Genomic DNA, 21432 nt, shown 5'->3' with positions numbered 1-21432 from the left:
TCAAAATGCCCTAAATGAAACACCTATCCCCCATACCCTCCCCTAAGGTTCATGACTCATTGCAGAAGAGTGGAGAAAAGAACATAAGAGCCAAAAGTGATGGATAGCTACAAAGAAGCAATATTTTCTGAAAGAAACAAGGTAGTAGAATATATGAACTCCACAGCAGTTGTGATAATGTGTATAAGACCAGTGTGAGCCCAAAGAACAGAAGGGGAAAACAATCCAATATGAAAAGGCAAGGTGAACATGAAGCATCATCCCAGCTGATGATGGCAATAATTGCTTTGAAGAGAGGGAGAGTTAGTTTTCTTTAAGGGTGTATGTAACCCCTGTCAGGCGACTCATATTTTAGTAGGGAGCAACACAAATCTGACTCTAAGAAATTTAGAAGAAAAAACTGAGAATACAAAATTGTTTTGTAGAAAAGAGGGATGTAATCTTTGAGAAAATGTAAGATGAATGTGATCAAAATACATCGTATGAAATTCTCAATGACCTAAAAAGAAATGCAAATCTAGACAAATTTCTGAAACATTTAAAGTAATTCAGGATAGAAAGGTAAAAAAACAAAACAAAACAAAACAAAACACCAACAAAAAGAAGCCATGAGAATTCAATTGTCCCCATGCATACCTCTTTAACTACAGAAATCCATTGTCTTCTTATTTCAGTTGCCTGATTTGTTGCTTTGAAGTGTATAAACCACTGCATTTGGGTTTACTAGATTCAAGTACATATCTAATATCAAATTTTCAATTATTTGTGTTTTGACTTGCTTACATCAAATATCATTTCAACCATAACAATGCTCCATTCCCTTACTACTATTATTGTCATTTATTTTTTGTGTCAGTGCTAGAATTCTTATTTGTGTTTAAACCATACAGCTTTAAGATTTGTTATTTTCATAGCTTAAATTATTTTCATATAAATCTTGCATGATGACTAACAAGAGTGTTCCTGTGACAAAGAGAACAAGGAGGTGCAAGGGCATGTTAAAGGCCAGGCTCTTTTGTTTGAAAACCCTCTGCAGTACCTCAGAGAGACCTTCTACATCCATACTTCATGAAACAGACCATTTTCAAATTAGGGGGAGCTACTTACCATTGAGTGTGTTCTTCCTGCAGAGGTAGAACTAGGTAATGGCTCTTCATCAGAAGCTTCAGATTCAGAGTTGTCAGTACCTTCTTTCATCCTCTCCTTTAATCTTTCCTTGAGGTACTGGTTAAGAAATAAATACTGTGTTGCAACTTGTTGGGCCCATTTTTCTTCATTTGCGTCCTCAGATGGAGGCTGGAAATGGACAGTTGTATATTCCATGTCACACTGATTTTTTTTCTTGGTCTTAAGCTATTTTCTACACATAAGAAAGCTGGAATATACATTTACTTGTAGTACTCTCAGGTTTGGTTGGTTGGTTGGTTGGTTGGTTGGTTGGTTGGTTGGTTCGTTTGTTTGTTTGTTTGTTTGATGGTTTGTTTGTTTAGGGGCATATGTCTTCAAATGATTCTTTTTCATTTAGTAGCCACCAGATAGTAACAGAAAAAAAAATAGAACTAGTAACATTTTCATAGTTGCTTGTCGTTATAAATGCTTACCTACTCATAGATTAATGGTCTATCATTAAAAAGTAAAAATATTTACATCCTCCCCTCACATATGCATCTCAACACCCAAGGATATACTTTAGACCCTAATTCTCTGGCTTTAGCTGGTGAGTGCTTCCCTTTCCTCCCACCTCGGCCATATCCACACCCTTAGGCATAGCTCCAGACCATGGCTTACATTGGCTTTGCCTGGTATAGGTCCAGTCTAGCAGCTCATTCACAAGCTTTATCTGGCCTAGCTCCAGTCCACAGCTTTGGTATTTGTCCTACTAAAACAGGCTATAATCTGACACCAGATACACAACTGAAGAAAGACTACAAGATGACATCAGGTAAAAAAAAAATTCACTTGCTCAGAGAGACTAATGAAATAGAAACAAGTAAAACAATAGAATCAATTACTCTAAAACTGGTTGTTTGTTTATTTATTTGTTTAATTTTTTTCAAGACAGTATTTCTCTATGTAGTCTTGGCTGTCCTGAAACTCACTCTGTATACCAGGCTGTCCTAGAACTCTGAGATCATCCTGTCTCTGCATCCTGAGTTCTCAGATTAAAGGCATGTACCACCAATTGACTAGAGTTAGTTCTTTAAGAAGATAAATCAACAGATCTTTATCCAACAAAAAGAAGGAAAGAGGTGGATTGGGAAACATTACAACAGGCATCAAGAAATTCAGAATATGGGCTGGAGAGATGGCTCAGCAGTTAAGAGCACTGGCTGCTTGCTCTTCCAGAGGTCCTGAGTTCAATTCCCAGCAACCACATGGTGTCTCACAACCATCTGCAATGGGATATGATGCCCTCTTCTGGTGTGTCTGAAGACAGCTACAGTGTACATATATAAATGAAATAATTAAATCTAAAAAAAAAAAAAAAGAAAAGAAAAGAAATTCAGAATAAAATAAAAGAATGCTTTCAAATGATGTGTTCTGGGATTCAGATAGTAAAAGCACTGGCTGTTTTTCCAGAACTTCTGGGGGCTCGATTCCATTCCCAGCACCTATTTGGTGGCTCACAATAGTCTAACTAGACTAGAGGATTCAGTGCCATCTTCTTGCCTCTGTGGGTACTGTATGGACATGGTACACAAACACACTTGCAGGCAAAAGACCAATGCACATAAGAATAACTAAAAATATAGATGGTCAAAATTATTTTTAAAAACCATTTCATCCATTAAATTGGAAAAATCTAAAGAATTGCACCAATTTCCAGATTCACCTAAACTACCAAAAAATTGAACCAAAATGAGATCAACAACCTAAATGGACCCATATGAGAAGATTAAAAGAGTAACAAAAAAAAAAAAACCTCTTGACAAAAAAGAAAGGAAGGAAGGAAGGAAGGAGGGAGGGAGGGAAGGAAGAAAGGAAGGAAGGAAGGAAGGAAGGAAGGAAGGAAGGAAGGAAGGAAGGAAGGAAGAAAGAAAGAAAGAAAGAAAGAAAGAAAGAAAGAAAGAAAGAAAGAAAGAAAGAAAGAAAGAAAGAAAGAGAAGAAAGAGCCATGTCCAGATGGATTTACAGCAGGATTCCACCCAGACTTCCAAAGATTTACAGCTAACCCTTCTTAAATTATTTTTTTAAAAAAGAAAAAACAAGAAGAAAAAGAAGAAGCTCTTCCAAATTCCTTTCTGTGAATCTAGTACTGCACTAAAACTTAAAATCAAGACAAGACACAACAAAAAGTAAAACTACAAGAAAAGCAAATATAATACAAATACAATAAATAATAATCTTAGAAAATGAGTAGCCGTTTTATATACCAATAACAAGCATGCTGAGAAAGGCATTGAAAATAGTTCAAGAAAGCATACCTAGAAATAAACCTAACCAAGCATGTTAAGCAGGCCTCATTAATGAAAATGTCAAGACACCAAAGGGAGGAAACATTGAGGACAATATTAGAAAATGCAAAGATCTTTCATTACTATTGTCCTCAGAAGGAAGTCCCAAAGAAACAGAGTCTCTATAAAGCATAGGTTGGAAGACTTCAACATTGTGAAAAACTGCTATTTTACCAGAAGCAATCTAGAGATTCAATGCAATTATAGTTGAAATACCAGCGGAATTATCCACAGAAATTGGGGAAAGATTTTTAATCTTCATATAGAAGCACAAAAGACCCTGGATAACCAAAATACCCAAGTAAAATGGACAATACTTGGAGTGTCACTATAAATGATTCCAAGCTATTCTATAGAACCATAGTAATAAAATCACCACGGTACTGACACAGACACATTCAGAGATCATTGGAATAGAATAGAGAACCTAATTATAAGGCCATGCAAATAAAGCCACATACTTTTCAACCGAAACATCAAAAATACACATTGGTATAAATGTCGCACAAAGATTAAGGGCATATTCAACCAGTTTTGAATTGGACTTGAGGCCTTTTTCATAGGCAATAAGTCATTCTTAGTAATGAAAACCAGGCCGAAAGACAGTGACTTGGGAAGTCACAGACCCTAGGAAGGAAGCTAATGGTGTTGTCTTGATAAATGGACATGTTCTCAAACTGATTTCTAAAAATTTATGGTTATTCATACTGAAGAGCACTTTTCATATTAGTGAGTTTTACTATAGAGTATGTTTTTCCTTCAGAGGTACTAGGTAATAGCTCTTCTTCAAAAGCAACATTAATTTCAGTTTTACCCGAGAGCCTACAAACCATCTTTGTTGTCTCTTTTTTGATGAGGCTGTCACTTTGAATATTCTTTTGCACCAGCAACATATCATCACTATTGTCCTCAGAAGGAAGTCCCAAAGGTACAGATTCTCTATAAAACATCTCTATTGCTAAGTCTGGAGATAGATTCTGCAGAAGAGAAGGTGAATAATTAGTTTCCTTGATTTCATTGCCAGACATTTTGTTGTTTGTATTTAGAAGTACTTGTTTTTAAATGACATTATCCTTCAGAGTCATAGGGGATAGACATATTAAAATAGAAACAAATAGTATTTAATATTTAAATATCTCTGTAGATGCTTAGCTATTAACACAAAACACTTATTGAGAAGTCAGGATAATTTAAATTAGCCTGGGATAGAAGCAAAACAGAAACCTCAAACATAACTCAGTTTGGATTGGAATAAACAAATCTAAGTATACATTAAGTTTGCAAAAAAATAAATTATATGGTTTTTCACATGGCAAAGCAATCTGTGCAGTAAAAGATTTTATACAACTCTATCTAAAATGTGGAACACTGACTTAAGACACTTAAGGTAGGAATCCATCACAACATGAAACTACATATTTAAAGCACCAGGAAAGAACTTCTTTTCTTCAGATCTAACCTACTGACCATCAGTATCACCCTGTTCATAATTTCAAACACCTAGGTAGTATCTCAAAGTTGAACTAATCTTCATCTTATAAGGAAATTATACACATAACTGCAGAAAAGCTATCAGGAAAAGAAATTGGCCTTGAGCCTGCCCAGCTAGAGAGGCAAGTTCCTTCTGGTTTGTTACCTGCACCTGACAGTGGACCCTATGCTTGGGATTCCCTCCCACTAAGCCCACACCCAGACAAAGCTTGACCCCGGGAGTTCTGACACATCCAGGGCAACAGGTGAGGCACTAACCCTCACCACAATACCTGGCCTAACTGGGACTCACAAGACCCAGAGGACACAGAAACCTCACCCAGCCAGAGACGCAGTTCCCTCCAGTTTGCATCTGTACCCAGGAGCAGAGCCTATGCTCTGATTCCCACCTACTCAGCCCATACCCAGATGCAGCTAGACCTCCAGGAGTCTTGACACTTACAGGATCACAGGATCACAGGCTCCAGTAAGAGATGACAGCAAGGCCAGGTAACACCAGAGATAACCAGATGTTGAGATGCAAGTGCAAGAACATAAGCAACAGAAACCAATACTACTTACCAACATGAGAATCCAGTTCTCCCACCAAAGCAAACTCTGGATATACCTGAAAAGCAAGATTCAGACCTAAAATCCCATCTCAGGAAGGTGATAGAGGACTTTAAGAAGGACATAAATAACTCCCTTTAAAAAAAAAATACAGTAGAATTCAGGTAAACAAGTAGAATCCCTAAAAGAGGAAAGACACAGATCTCCTAAAGAAATACAGAAAAACACGATCAAACAGATGAAGTAACTAAACAAAACCATCCAGGATCTAAAAATGGAAATAGAAACATTAAAGAAAATACAAAGAGAGACAATCCTGGAGATGGAAAACCTAGGAAAGGAAGCAAGAGTCACAGATTACAGATGCAAGAATCACCAACAGAATACAAGAGATAGAAGACATAATCTCAGGTGTAGAAGATTCCATAGAAGACATTAGAAAATACAAAAAGTAAAAAGCTTCTAACTCAAAATATTCAAAAAAATATCCAGGAAAAAAATAAAAAGACAAAACCTAAGAATAATTGGTATAGAAGAGAGTAAAGATACCCAACTCAAAGGGCCAGTAAATATCTTCAACAAAATTCTAGAAGAAAACTTCCTTAACCTAAAGAAAGAGATGCTCATAAACATACAAGAAGCCTATAGAACACCAGATTCGACCAGAAAAAAATTTCTTCCTGTCACGTAATAATCAAAACACCAAATGCACAGAACAAAGAAAGAATATTAAAAGCTGTAAGGGGAAAAGGTCAAGTAATATATAATGGGAGACCTATCAGAATTATACCAGACTTCTCAACAGAGACTCTAAAAGACAGATAATTTTGGGAGAGATGTCATACAGACCCTAAAATGCCAGCCAGACTACTATACCCAGGAAAATTCTCAATTACCATAGATGGAGAAACCAAGATATTCCAAGACAAAACCAAATTGAAAGAACACCTTTTGAATACCCAGCCCTACAGGGGATACTAGAAGGAACACTCCAATACAAGGATGTAAACTACAGGAAAAAAAAAATCAAGAAATTACTCAAAAGATGAGAACCACACAAACATAATTCTACCTCTGACAAAAATAACAGGAAACAACTATAATTGGTCTTTAATATCTCTCAACATAAATGGACTCAACTCCCCAATAAAAAGACATATGCTAACATACTGGATATGTAAACAGGACTCAGCATTTTGCTGCTTACAAGAAACACATCTCAGTAACAAAGACAGCAATTGCCTAAAAGTAAATGGCTGAGAAAAAAATTCTAATCAAATGGTCACAAGAAACAAGCTGAAGTAGCCATTCTAATATCCAATAAAATAGACTTTCAACCAAAAGTTATGAAAAACTATGGGGAAGGACAGTACATACTTGTCAAAAGAAAAATTAACAAAGATAAACTCTCACTTCTGAACATCTATGCCCCAAATGCAAGGAAACGCACATTTGTAAAAGACTGTTACTAAAGATCACAGCACACATTGAACATCACACAATAATAGTGGGAGTCTTCAACACACCACTCTTTCCAATGAATATATAATGGAAATAAACTAAACAGAGACACAGTGAAAAAATCAGAAGTTATGAACCAAATGGATTTAACAAACATCTACAGAACACTTCACCCTAAAACAAATGAATATACCTTCTTCTCAGCACCACATCATACCTTCTCCAAAACTGACCATATAATCAATGACAAAACAGGCCTCAACAGATACAAGAAAATTAAATTAATCTCATATTCTCTATTGAACCACCACAGACAAAGGCTGGATTTCAATAACAACAAAAGCAACCAAAAGCCAACGTATACATGGAAACTGAACATCTCTCTACTCAAAAATAAATTGGTCAGGGAAGAAATAAAGAAAGAAATTAAAGACTTTCTATAATTTAATGAAAATGATGGCACAACATACCCAAATATATGGGACACAAAGAAAACAGTGCTAAGAGGAAAATTCATAGCTCTGGGTCTCTCCATAAAGAAATTGGAGATACCATGCACTACCCACTTAAAAGCACACCTGAATGCTCTAGAACAAAAAGAAGCAATACACCCAAGAGGAGTAGATGGTAGAAAATAAACTCAGGGCTGAAATCAACCAAGTAGAAACAAAAAGAACTATACAAAGAATCAACAATACCAGGAGCTGGTTCCTTGAGAAAATCAACAAGATAGATAAACCCTTAGACAAACTAACTGGAGGGTACAGAAACAATATTCAAATTAACAAAATCAGAAAAGAAAGGGGAGCCATAACATCAGAAACTAAGGACATTCAAAAACTCATCAGATTCCACTATAAACGCCTATACTCAACAAAAATGGAAGATCTAGATAAAATAGATGATGTTCTAGACAGATGCCAGGTACCAAAGTTAAATCAAGATCAGATAAACAGTCTAAACTTAAACCCTAAGGAAATAAATTCAGTCATTAGAAGTCTTCTAACCAAGATAAAGTCCAGGACCAGATGGTTTTAGTGCAGAATTCTATAAGACCTTCAAAAAATACCAAATACCAAATACTTCCACAAAATAGAAACAGAAGAAACACTACCTAACTCAGTCTATGAAGCTACAGTTATGCTGACACATAAAACCACACAAAGACCCAACAAACAAAGAAAGCCTTACATCAATTTCCCTTATGAATAGCAATGCAAAATGCTCAATAAAATTCTAACAAACAGAATCCAAAAACACATCAAAACCATCATTCACCATAAACAAGTAAATTTCATCCCAGGGATGCAGGGATGGTTCAATATATTGAAATCCATCAATGTAATCCACTATATAAACAAACTCAAAGAAAAAAATCCATGTGATCTTCTTAATAGATGCTGAGATAGCATTTGACAAAATTCAACATCCCTTCATGTTAAAAGCATTGGAGATAATAGGAGTTCAAAGTCCATATCTAAACATAGTAAAAGCAATATACACCAAACCAATAGACAATATCAAACTAAAGGGATAGAAACTTGAAGCAATCTCACTAAAATCAGAGACAAATAAGACAACTAATCCCACTCTCCTCATATCTATTCAATATAGTAATCAAAGTTCTAGCTAGAGCAATAAGACAACAAAAGACCAAGGGGATACAAATTGGCAAAGAAGTAGTCAAGGTTATCACTATTTACAGATGATACAATAGTATACATAAACAACCCCAAAAATTCTATTAGAGAACTTCTACTGTTGATAAACAACTTCAGCAAAATGCCTGGATAGAAAATTAACTCAAATGAATCAGTAGCCTTCCTTTATACAAATGATAAACAGGTTGAGAAAGAAACTAGGAAAACAACACCCTTCACAATAGCCACAAATATTTAAAATATCTTGGAGTGACTCTAATCATACAAGTGAAAGATCTGTATGAGAAGAACTTCAAGTCTCTGAAGAAAGAAATCAAAGACCTCAGAAAAAGGAAAGATCTATCATGCTCATGGATTGGCAGGACTAACATAGTAAATTGGACATCTTACCAAAATCAATCCACAGGTTCAATGCAATTCCCATCAAAATTCCAACTAATTTCTTCACAGAGACACAAACAGCAATTCTCAAATTCATCTGAACTAAGAAAAAACCCAAGCTAGCAAAAAAAAAAAAAAAAAAAACTCAACAATAAAAGAACGTCTGGGAGAATTACCATCCCTGACATCAAGCTGTACTACAGAGCAATAGTGATTTAAAAAAAAATCACATGGTATTGGTACAGATACAGAACAATGGAATAGAATTGAAGACCCAGAGATGAACCACACACTTATGGTCACTTGATCTTTCACAAAGGAGCTAAAACCATCCAGTGGAAAAAAGATAGCACTTTTGAAAAATGGTGCTAGTTCAACTGGAGGTCAGCATGTAGAAGAATGCAAATTGATCCATTCTTATCCTGTTATACAAAGTTCAAGTCCAAGTGGATTAAAGACCTCCACATAAAACCAAATACACTGAAACTAATAGAAGAGAAAGTAGGGAAGAGCCTCAAACATATGGGCACAAGGGGAAATTTTGTGAACAGAACACCGATGGCTTATGCTCTAAGATCAAGAATTGAGAAATGGGACCTCATAAATGCAAGGCTTCTGTAAGGCAAAGGACACTGTCAATAAAACAAAAAGGCAACCAACAGATTGGAAAAAGATCTGTACCAACTCTACATCTGATAGAGGGTTAATACCTAATATATATAAAGAACTCAAGTTAGACTCCAGAGAATCAAATAACCCTATTTAAAAATGTGGTACAGAGATAAACAAAGATTTCTCAACTGAGGAATAATGAATGGCTAAGAAGCACCTAAAGAAATGTTCAACATCCTTAGTTATCAGGGAAATGCAAGTCAAAACAACCCTGAGATTTCACTTCACACCTGTCAGAATGGTTTAGATCAAAAACTCAGGTGACAGCAGATGCTGGTGAGGATGTAGAGAAAGAGGAACACTCCTCCACTGCTGGTGGGATTAAAAGGTGGTACAACCACTCTGGAAATCAGTCTGGCAATTCCACAGACATAGTACTAGCTGAGGACCCAGCTATGTAGCAGAGGATTGCCTTTGGTCCTGTGAAGGCTCGATGCCCCAGTATAAGGGAATGTCAAGGTAGGGAGGCTGGAGTGGGTATGTCAGAGGGTGGAACCTTCATAGGAGCAGAGGGAGGGGAGATGGGATAGGGGGTTTCTGGGAGGGGAAACTGGGAACGTGGATAATTTTTAAATGTAAATAAATAAAATATTCTATAAAAGAAAAAGGAAATGTTCAATATCCTTAGTCATCAGGTAAATACAAATCAAAATAATCCTGAGATTCCATATCACACCAATCAGAATGGGTAAGATCAAAAACATAGATGACAGCACATGCTGGTGAGGATGTGGAGAAAGGAACACTCCTCCATTGCTGATGGCATAACAAGCTGGAAAGCCCGTTTGAAAATCAATCTGGCTGTTTCTCAGAAAACTGGAAATAGTTCTACCTCAAGACCCAGCTCTACCACTACTTGGCATATATCCAAAAGAGGTTCCAACATATAACAAGGGCACATGTTCCACTATGTTCATAGCAGCTTTATTTATAATTGCTGGAAACAACCCAGATGTCCTTCAACAGAAGAATGGATACAGAAGATGTGGTACATTTACACAATGCAATACTACTCAGCTATTTAAAACAATGACTTCATGAAATTTTCATGCAAATGGATAGAACTAGAAAATATCATCCTGAATGAGGTAACCCAGACACAAAAGAACACATGTGGTATGTACTCACTGATAAGTGGATATTAGCCCAAAAGTTCAGAATACCCATGATATAACCCACAAACCATATGGAGCTTAAGAAGAAGGAAGATCAAAGTTTGGATGCTTCAATCCTATGGAGAAGGGTTAACAAAATAATCGGAGGAGGTAAAGGAAGAGAGGGACCTGCGAGGGAGAGAGGAAGGGGAGTGAAATGGGGGCAGGGTCAGGTATGTGAAGCAACAGGAGAGAATTATGGAGGGTCAGAAATCAAATATGTAGCAGTGGGTGATGGGGAATTGGGAATAGCTACTAGAATGTCTCAGACACCTGGGAAACAAGAGGCTTCCATTATCCACTGGTGATGACTTTAACCAAAATACCCAACAAAGTGGAGGTAGACCACCTCCAATAAATAGGCATGGCCCCCAGTTGAGGGATGGGGCCACCCACCCCATCTCAAAATTTTTAACCCAGAATTGTTCCTATGCAAAGGAAAGACAGAGTCAAAAAGAAAAAAAGAAAAAGAAACAGAGACTGAAGGAAAGGTCATCCAGAGACTGCCCCACATTTTCATTTTCCAGAGACTATCCCATTTTCAGACAAAGAACCCCAACACTATTGCTGATGCCAAGAATCATTTGCTGGCAGGAGCCTGTTATGGCTGTTCCCTGAGAGGTTCTACCAGAACCTGAGAAATACAGATGCAGATACTCACAGCCAACCATTGGACTGAGTACAAAGACCCCAACAGAAGAGCTAGGTAAAGGACTAAAGGAGCTGAAGAGGATTCCAACCCCATAGGAAGAACAATATCAACTAACCAGATCACCCAGAGCTCCCAGAGACTAAATCACCAGCCAGAGTAAGGAATCCATGGCTCCAAATACATATGTAGCAGAGGATGACCTTATCTGACATCAATGGAAGGGGAGGCCCTTGGTCCTGTGGAGGTTTGATGCCCAGCATAAGGGATTGCTAAAGTGGTGAGGTAGGAGTGGGTGAGTGGGTGGAGGAGTGCCCTTATAGAGGGAAAGGGGAGGAGGAAGAGGGGGAATGAGACAGGGATGTTATTGAGGGTTAACCAGGAAGGGGGATATCATTTTAAATGTGAAAAAATAAAACAATTAATTTTTTCAAAAAGAAAAAAAAGAAATTGGCCTTAAGTCTAAGGTGTTTCTAAAAATAAAATTTATCTTGAAATCACCAGTGATTACAATAGTTTATGTTACACTTGCGGTCGGCGTCAGCTCTGGGTCCCCTTGGGTGAGAACTCTGCCAACAGTCCCACGGTCCCCAGAGGACTCTCCACATGAACTTAGGATCACTGGTGAGTGGAACATAACATTGGTTCCAATCCAATGATGACAGGCCTGTGACAGCAGGAGCAAGGACACGGGAATCCTGCCTGACCAGCATCTCATGTTCCTCCTGATCTGTACTGGTATATCTTGGTTTCAAACACAACAGACAGTCCCCCCAGTCCTCAGAGGAGACACCACTTCAAGGAGCTGTAACACACCCAGGATCTTAGGATTCCAGGATCCTAGAATAACAGAAGGTTGGTCACACTAGGATATCAGAGTCTCAGAGGAAGCTTGACTGCCAAGAACTGTGACACACCCAGAATCTCAGGTTCACAGGAGCCCACAAGCAAAGGATCACAAAAAAAGCTGGACTCTGAGGAGTCCTGAATCAACCGGGAATATAGGAAGGACAGGCTCCAATCAGATATATTGTGGGCAGCAAGCACTTGAGATAATCAGATGACAAGAGGCAAGCATAAGAACAAAAGCAGCAGAAACCAAAGTTATGTGGCATCATCAGAAACAAACTATACCACCATAGCAAGTCCTGGATACAACATCACACCAGAAAAAAAAAAAAAAGACATGGATCTAAAGTCACTTCTCATGATGACGATGGAGGACTTTTAGAGGGAAATACAGAAAAACACAGGTAAACAGCTAGAAGCCTTTAAAGAAGAAACAAAATATCCCTTAGAGAGTTAGAGGAACACAATACCAAACAGGTGAAATAACTGAACAAAACCATCCAGGATCTAAAAATGGAAGTAGAAACAATAAAGAAAACCCAAAGGGAGACAGTTCTGGAGATAGAAACCCTAGGAAAGAAATCAGGAACCATAGATGTGAACATCAGCAACAGAATACAAGGGATGAAAGAGAGAATCTCAGGTGCAGAAGAGTCCAAAGAAAACATGGACACAATAATCAAAGAAAATGCAAAATGCAAAAAGATCCTAACTCAAAACATTCAGAAAATCCAGGACACAATGAGATGATCAAACCTAAAGATAATAGGTATATATGAGAATGAAAATTTTCACCTTAAAGGACCAGTAAATATCGTCAACAAAATTATAGATGAAAACTTCCCTAACCTAAAGAAAGAGTTGACCATAAACATACAAGAAGCCTACAGAATTCCAAATAGACTAGACCAGAGAAGAAATTCCTCCTGACACATAATAATCAGAACAACAAATGCACTAAATAAGGATAGAATATTAAAAGCAGTAAGGGGAAAAGGTCAAGAAAGATATAAAGACAAACATATTAGAATTACACCAGACTTCTCACCAGAGACTATGAAAGCCAGAAGATCCTGGACAGATGTTATACGGACACTAAGAGAACACAAATGCCAGCGCAGGCTATTATACCCAGCAAAACTCTCAATTACCATAAATGGAGAAACCAAAATATTTCATGACAAAACCAAATTTACACAGTATTGTTCCACGAATCCAGCCTTTCAAAGGATAATAAAGGGAAAATTCCAACACAGGGAGGGAAATGACACCCTAGAAAAAGCAAGAAAGTAATCCTTCAACAAACCTAAAAGAAGATAGCCGCAAGAACAGAATCCCAATTCTAACAACAAAAATAACAAGAAGTAACAATTACTTTTCCTTAATATCTCTTAATATCAATGGACTCAATTCCCCAATAAAAAGACATAGACTAGCAAACTGGCTACATAAACAGGACCCAACATTTTGGTACATACAGGAAACCCACCTTAGGGACAAAGACAGACACTACCTCAGAGTAAAAGGCTGGAAAACAATTTTCCAAGCAAGTGGTCCAAAGAAACAAGCGAATATCGTTTAAATATCTAATAAAATCAACTTCTAACCCAAAGTTATCAAAAAAGACAAGGAGGGGCACTTCATAATCATCAAAGATAAAATCTTCCAAGAGGAACTCTCAATTCTGAATACCTATGCTCCAAATGCAAGGGCATCCACATTCGTTAAAGAAACTTTAGAAAAGCTCAAAGCACACATTGCACCGCACACAGTAATAGTGGGAGACTTTAACACCCCATTCTCATCGATGGACAGATCCTAGAAACAGAAACTAAAAAAGACACAGTGAAACTAAAAGAAGTTAAGAAACAAGTGGATTTAACAGATATCTACAGAACATTTTACCTTAAAACAAAAGGATATACCTTCTTCTCAGAACTTTATGGTACCTTCTCCAAAACTGACCATATAACTGGTCACAAAACAGGCCTTGACAGATACAAAGATATTGAAATTATCCCGTGCATCCTATCAGATCATCATGGACTAAGGTTAATCTTCAATAGCAGCATAAATAATAGAAAGCCAACATTCACATGGAAACTGAACAAAACTCTACTCAATGATAACTTGGTCAAGAAAGAAATAAGAAAGAGATTAAAAACTTTTTAGAGGTTAATGAAAATGAAGCCACAACATACCCAAACCTATGGGACACAATGAAAGCAGTCCTATGAGGAAAACTTATAGCTCTGAGTGCCACCAAAAAGAAACTAAAGAGAGCACACACTAGCAGCTTGACAGCATACCTAAAAGCTCTAGAACAAAAGGAAGCAAATTCACCCAAGAGGAGTAGATGGCAAAAAATAATCAAACTCAGGGCTGAAATCAACCAAGTGGAAACAAAAGGTTTAGACTTGTGAAGGAACAAGTCTGATGAGGATAATAGTCTTGAAAGTACAGAATTGGAAGAAGGAAAGAAAAGACTTGTTCATTGTGATACTTTCTGTAGTTTGTTTCTCATAGGGAAATCCTGGACCACCTGTCATGATGGCTCCTAAGGAACTGCTGTTGTAAGCAGCTCATCAAGAGTTGAAGTTCATGTAGCCTTGTTGGGAATATGGAAAAGGAAGAAAACCACAGGACTGCCAGTTCAGTCTGGGAAGATCTGGATGATTCTGCACATGCAAAAATGACTTGAAGTTTCTGTATAGACACTTGTACCGATCCATCTTCAGCTGACTGAATGTTGTATGATAGCCCTTCTCCAAAGCAGAGGCGGAAGGTTCTGGGTTCACCACACATTTTATAAACACATTTCCTTATTTAAATTGGCCTATAGATTGTAAGCCTCTTTTGTATATAACCTCTATTATTTTGCTTTTTAAAAAAAGGTCTGCTCATATTATCAGTAGTAGTCAATGATTTGTGTTCAACATTATTTGAACCATTTGCCATTAACGAAAGAGAAATACTTATTTGTGTTTTAAATAAAACTGATATAGGAAAAAAAAAAGAACTATTCAACGAGTCAACCAAACCAGGAGCTGGTATTTTGAGAAAATCAACAAGATAGATAAACCCTTAGCCAGACTAACTAGAGGGCACAGGGACAGTATCCTAATTAACGAAATCAGAAATAAAAAGGGAGACATAACAACAGAACCTGAAGAAATCCAAACATCATCAGATCCTACTACAAAAGGCTATACTCAACAAAACTGGAAAACCTGGATGAAAGGGATAATTTTCTAGACAGATACCAGGTATCTAAGTTAAATCAGGATCAGATTAATGACCTAAACAGTCCCATATCCTCTAAAAAAAAAATAGACACAGTCATTAATAGTGTACCAACCAAAAAAAAAAGCCCAGGACCAGATTGGTTTAGTACAGAGTTCTATCACACCTTCAAAGAAGACCTAATTCCAACTCTCCTCAAACTATTCCACAAAATAGAAACAGAAGGTACTCTACCCAATTCATTCTATGAAGCCTCAATTACTCTGATACGTAAACCACACAAAGATCCAACAAAGAAAAAGAACTTCAGACCAATTTCCCTTATGAATGTCAATGCAAAAATACTCAATAAAATTCTCACAAACTGAATCCAAGAACACATCAAAATGATCATCCAACACATGATCAAGTAGGCTTCATCCCAGGCATGCAGGGATGGTTTAATATACGGAAATCCATCACCATACTCCACTATATAAACAAACTTAAAGACAAAAAGCACATGATCATCTCATTAGATGCTGAGAAAGAATTTCACAAAATCCAACAACCCTTCATGATAGAAGTCTTGGAAATATCAGGAATTCAAGGCCATTAGCTAAACATAATGAAAGAAATATACAGCAAACCACTAGCCCACATCAAACTAAATGGAAAGAAACTTGAAGCAATCCCACTAAAATCATGAACTAGACAAAGCTGCCACTTTCTCCCTACCTATTCAATTTTTTATTGAAGACCTAGGCAGAGCAATTCTACAACAAAAGGAGATCGAAGGGATACAAATTGGAAAGAAAGAAGTCAAAATATCACTATTTGCAGATGATATGATAGTATATATAAGTGACCCCAAAAATTCTGCCAAAGAACTCCTAAACCTGATAAACAGCTTCAGTGCAGTACCTGGATATAAAATTAACTCAAACAAATCAGTGGCCTTTGTCTACACAAAGGATAAACAGGCTGAGAAAGAAATAAGGGAAATAACACCCTTCACAATAGTCACAAATAATATAAAATAACTTGGTGTGACTCTAACTAAGGAAGTGAAAGATCTATATGATAAGAACTTCAGGTCTCTGAAGAAAGAAATCGAACAAGATCTCAGAAGATGGAAAGATCTCCCATGCTCATGGATTGGCAAGTTAATACAGTAAAAATGGCTATCTTGCCAAAAGCAATCTACAGATTCAATGCAATCCCCATAAAAATTCCAACTCAATTCTTCACCGAGTTAGAAAAGGCAATTTGCAAATTCATCTGGAATAACAAAAAACCTAAGATGGCTCAAACTATTCTCAACAATAAAAGAACCTCTGGTAGAATCACCATGCCTGACCTCAAGCTGTACTACAGAGCAATTGTGATAAAAACTGCATTGTATTGGTATAGCGACAGACAGGTAGATCAATTGAATAGAATTGAAGACCCAGAAATGAACCCACACACCTATGGCCACTTGATCTTTGACAAGGGAGCTAAAACCATCCAGTGGAAAAAAGCATTTTCAACAAATGGTGCTGGCACAACTGGAGGTTATTATGTAGAAGAATGTGAATTGATCCATTCCTATCTCCTTGTACAAAGCTCAAGTCTAAGTGGATCAAGGAACTCCACATAAAACCAGAGACTCTGAAATTTATAGAGGAGAAAGTGGGGAAAAGCCTTGAAGATATGGGCACAGGGGAAATTCCTGAACAGAACCGCAATGGCTTGTGCTGTATGATCGAGAATTGACAAATGGGACCTCATAAAATTGCAAAGTTTCTGCAAGGCAAAAGACACTGTCAATAAGACAAAAAGGCCACCAAAAGATTGGGAAAGGATCTTTACCAATCCTAAATCTGATAGGGGACTAATATCCAATATATATAAAAAACTCAAGAAGATGGACTCCATAAAATCAAATAACCCTATTAAATATGCAGTACAGAGCTAAAGAGCTAAAAATTTAAATTTTTCTCAACTGAGGAATACCGAAGGACTGAGAAGCACTTGAAAAAATGTTCAACATCCTTAGATATGAGAGAAATGCAAATCAAAACAACCCTGAGTTTCCACCTCATACCAGTCAGAATGGCTAAGATCAAAAATTCAGATGACAGCAGATGCAGGCAGGGATGTGGAGAAAGAGGAACACTCCTCCATTGTTGGTGGGATTGCAAGCTGATACAACCACTCTGGAAATCAGTCTGGCATTTCCTCCAAAAATTTGACATAGTACTACCGGAAGATCCAGCAATATCTCTCCTGGGCATATACCCAGAAGATGTTCCAACTTGTAATAAGGACACATGCTCCACTATGTTCATAGCAACCTTATTTATAATAGCCAGAAGCTGGAAAGAACCCAAATGTCCCTCAACAGAAGAATGGATACAGAAAGTGTGGTGCATTTACACAATAAAATACTACTCAGCTATTAAAAACAATGAATTTATGAAATTCTTATGCAAATGGTGGATCTGGAGGATATTATCCTGAGTGAGGTAACCCAATCACAAAAGAACACACATGATATGCACTCACTGAGAAGTGGATATTAGCCCAGAAATTTAGAATACCCAAGATACGATTTGCAAAACATGTGAAACTCAAGAAGAAGGAAGACCAAAGTGTGGATACCTTGTTCCTTCTTAGAATGGGGAACAAAATACCCATGGAAGCCATTACAGAGACAAAGTTTAGAGCAGAGCCTGAAGGAACAACCATCCACAGACTGCCCCACTTGGGGATCCATAAACAACCAACAAACCCAGACTTTAGGCAGATGTAAAACAAGAGCCTGCTGACAGGAGCCTGGTATAGCTTTCTCCTGCGTGGCTCTGCCAGAGCCTGGCAAATACAGACGTGAATGCTCACAGTCATTTATTGGACAGGGCACAAGGTTCCCAATGAAGGAGCCAGAGAAGTACCCAAGGAACTGAAGAGGACTGAAGCCCCATAGAAGGAATATCAATATGAACTAACCAGTACCCTCAGAACTCCTTGGAACTATACCACCAATCAAAGAAAACACATGGTGGAACTTGTGGCTCTAGCTATATATGTAGCAGAGGATGGCCTAATTGGTCATCAATGGGAGGAGAGGCCCTTGGTGCTATGAAGGCTCTATGCCCCAGTATAGGGGAATGTCAGCACCAGGAATGGGAGTGGATGGGTTGGGGAGCTGGGGGAGGGGACTTTTGGAGGGGAAACTAGGAAAGGGGATAACATTTGAAATGTAAATAAAGAAACTATCTAATTAAAAAATAATAAAAAAAAATAGTTTATGTTCATCAAATGTTTCTATGCTATACACCTAATTTTTTACCTAAAATAAAAAAGTCTTTACTGAAAATTTGAAATAAATGTCAAATTTGGTACTAGAGGTAAAAATGGAACAAAAATATTTCTCTGATATTCTCGTGTACTTTTAAGATTGATTTTTTTTAATGATTTGGGTGGTATGAGTACATTTGCCTATGGAGGCCTGAGCTGTTGCATTCTCTGATCCTGGAGTTCCAGGCAGTTATGAGTCTTCTGACATCTATGCTAGAAACAGGACTTGGGTCTTGTAGCAGGACAGTATGTGCTCTGACCCTCTGAGCCATCACTCTAGTTCCTTAATAAGTCTTTAAGTAACCTAAATATACTCTAAAATTTCCTTCTTCAATCATCAGGGATTGAGGACAAGATGCCTGCCAATAGACAGGTTGTTAACCATATATTACCTAACATATCATTGGCTCAGATGGTGTTTTTGATATGGTTTTTTGTTGTTGTTGTTGTTGTTGTTTTCTTGTTTTGTTTTGTTTTGTTTTTTTACTAAAAGCACTTGAGAGCTATCTCCCTGATATGTTCCCTTTTACTAAACATTACTGAATGTAACCACATATTGTCTTAGTTAAGTCTTTATTGCTGTGACAAGACTCCATGACCATAGCAACTTTTATAAAGGAAAATATTTAATTTGTGCTTGCTTAAAGGTTCAGAGGTTTAGTCTATTATCATCATTACAGAAAGCACGGCAACACTCAGGCACATATAGTGCTGGAGAGGTAATTGAAATTTCTATGTCCAGATCATCAGGCAGCAAGAAGAGAAATAAACACTGAGACTAGCTTGAGTTTCTGAAATCACAAAGAGATATCTTTGCACATGCCCAGAGATATCTTCCTCCAACAAGACCACACATACTCTAACAAAGACACACCTCCTAATAGTGTCACTCCCTATGAGTCTATCAGGTCCATTTCATTCAAGCAACCAACTTTTTTTATTTTTTATTTTGTATTTTTTCAATTTTTTATTTTTATATATAAAATAGCAAATATAAATTTTAAAAACCAACTTGAATTACACTTCAAAGAAAGATTTAGCTTTGATTTCTAACCATATTAAAAGCAAACTAATGGTTTCATTGAGTATAATAATTATGTCTAATGTGCCCCCCTTTTTCCCTAATGTTGAGGTTAGATGCTTCAAGGCAATTAGCTAGTTGCAGTGATGACCATTTGATGTAAGTGGTCTGAAAAAATAGCTATCTCTTCTGCTTGCTTTCTACCTTCTAAGTGAGCTTTAAAACAGAAAAAAAAAGGGATATTACTTTTTTAGTTGCTTTGACAAAACTCTAATAGAAATTACTTAATGAAGGAAATCTCATGGCTGCCATAAATTTCAGTATATGACAGTGCAGAAGGCAAACAGGTTAGCTGGGTCTGTGTCAGTAGTCAGTTGTTGTAGACCAGGAAGTAGACAGCTCGGAAAGGTGCCAGAAGTGTTGGTGACCATTAAAATTCATCATAGGCAACCTTCTTCTGGAAGGTAGGCCATATCCAAAGGTTAAACAATTACCCAAGACAGGAACCAAGTGTACAAACACACAAGCCTCTGTGTTTGTGGTGTGTTTGTGTGTGTGTGTGTGTGTGTGTGTGTGTATGTGCTAATACTAAAATAATTTTAGTCAGAGTGTAAATCAGAGGTCCATGAGATGGCTAAGTGGATAAAGGTACTTGCTAGCAAGACTGACAATCCAAATTTGATCGATCCCTGAAACTGACATGGTCTGAGGAGATAACTGACAACCATAAATCATCCTTTTTACCCCCACATTTCTGCAATGGCACATATGTACGTTACCTTCGATTCTGCCAAATAAATTAGACTGGGCTGTCTTTGTACTCACAGAGACGTGGCTGCTGCTGTCTCCTGAGTGCTGAGATTAAAGGTATGTGCAACAGGCCCAGCTTCCTATTGCTGTTCTTATTGCCATATATTCTTTGGATTTCCATGTGTAAAACTAGCAAGATAAGGATGCCAGGGCTCCAAGAGGTCAGCAAAAATCCTAAGAATGGTTATTTATTTCTTATATCTTCACTTATACTGTAATCATTTCTATATCAAACATATTTGTTCTGGGAGCCATGGTATGGCTCAGTAGTTTAGAACACTTGTGGCTCTTGCAGAGAACCTCGGTTCAATTCAGAGCTTCCACATGGTAGCTGACAACCACCTGTAAGTCTGATACAATGCCCTCATTTGACCTCTGTGGGCAATAGACACACACACAGTACCCAGATAGAATGCAGGCAAAACATCCATGTACATAAAATAAAGATCTAAAGCACAAACATGTTATTTTCATGTTAACTGTAACTACTCTAGGAGTCTTTATTATTTATTACCTCTATTTTGATGACTTCTCCTGACTTGTGTTAAAAGTATGTCCACTTTCTGAATTTTTATTTCCATAGCTTAACTTATTTTTATTTACATCTTAGAAAGTGACTAGCAAGGTGTTTCCAGGAATGAAGGTGTGAAGAAGGTATCAGACATTTTTTGAAGCTGGGCTTCTCTTTTCTGACACCATCTGCAATACCGCAGAC

At 37.3% G+C, this 21432-nt stretch overlaps 1 long non-coding RNA gene across 1 annotated transcript in view; it reads right to left on the bottom strand.

Moving 5' to 3' along the window:
- The window catches only part of A630010A05Rik (RIKEN cDNA A630010A05 gene), a 58968-nt gene that overhangs the window by 10355 nt on the left and 27181 nt on the right, over positions 1-21432 (bottom strand). The window contains exon 6 of the long non-coding RNA NR_033556.1: positions 1108-1296. This is a non-coding gene — a long non-coding RNA (RIKEN cDNA A630010A05 gene). The remainder of the gene's footprint in view (positions 1-1107; positions 1297-21432) is intronic.

This window comes from Mus musculus, chromosome 16 (assembly GCF_000001635.26).
Source record: "Mus musculus strain C57BL/6J chromosome 16, GRCm38.p6 C57BL/6J".
In the NCBI taxonomy this organism is placed as follows: Eukaryota; Metazoa; Chordata; class Mammalia; order Rodentia; family Muridae; genus Mus; species Mus musculus.
The sequence above is the reverse complement of the archived record's forward strand: the minus strand, read 5'-3'. Positions and strand labels throughout refer to the sequence as shown.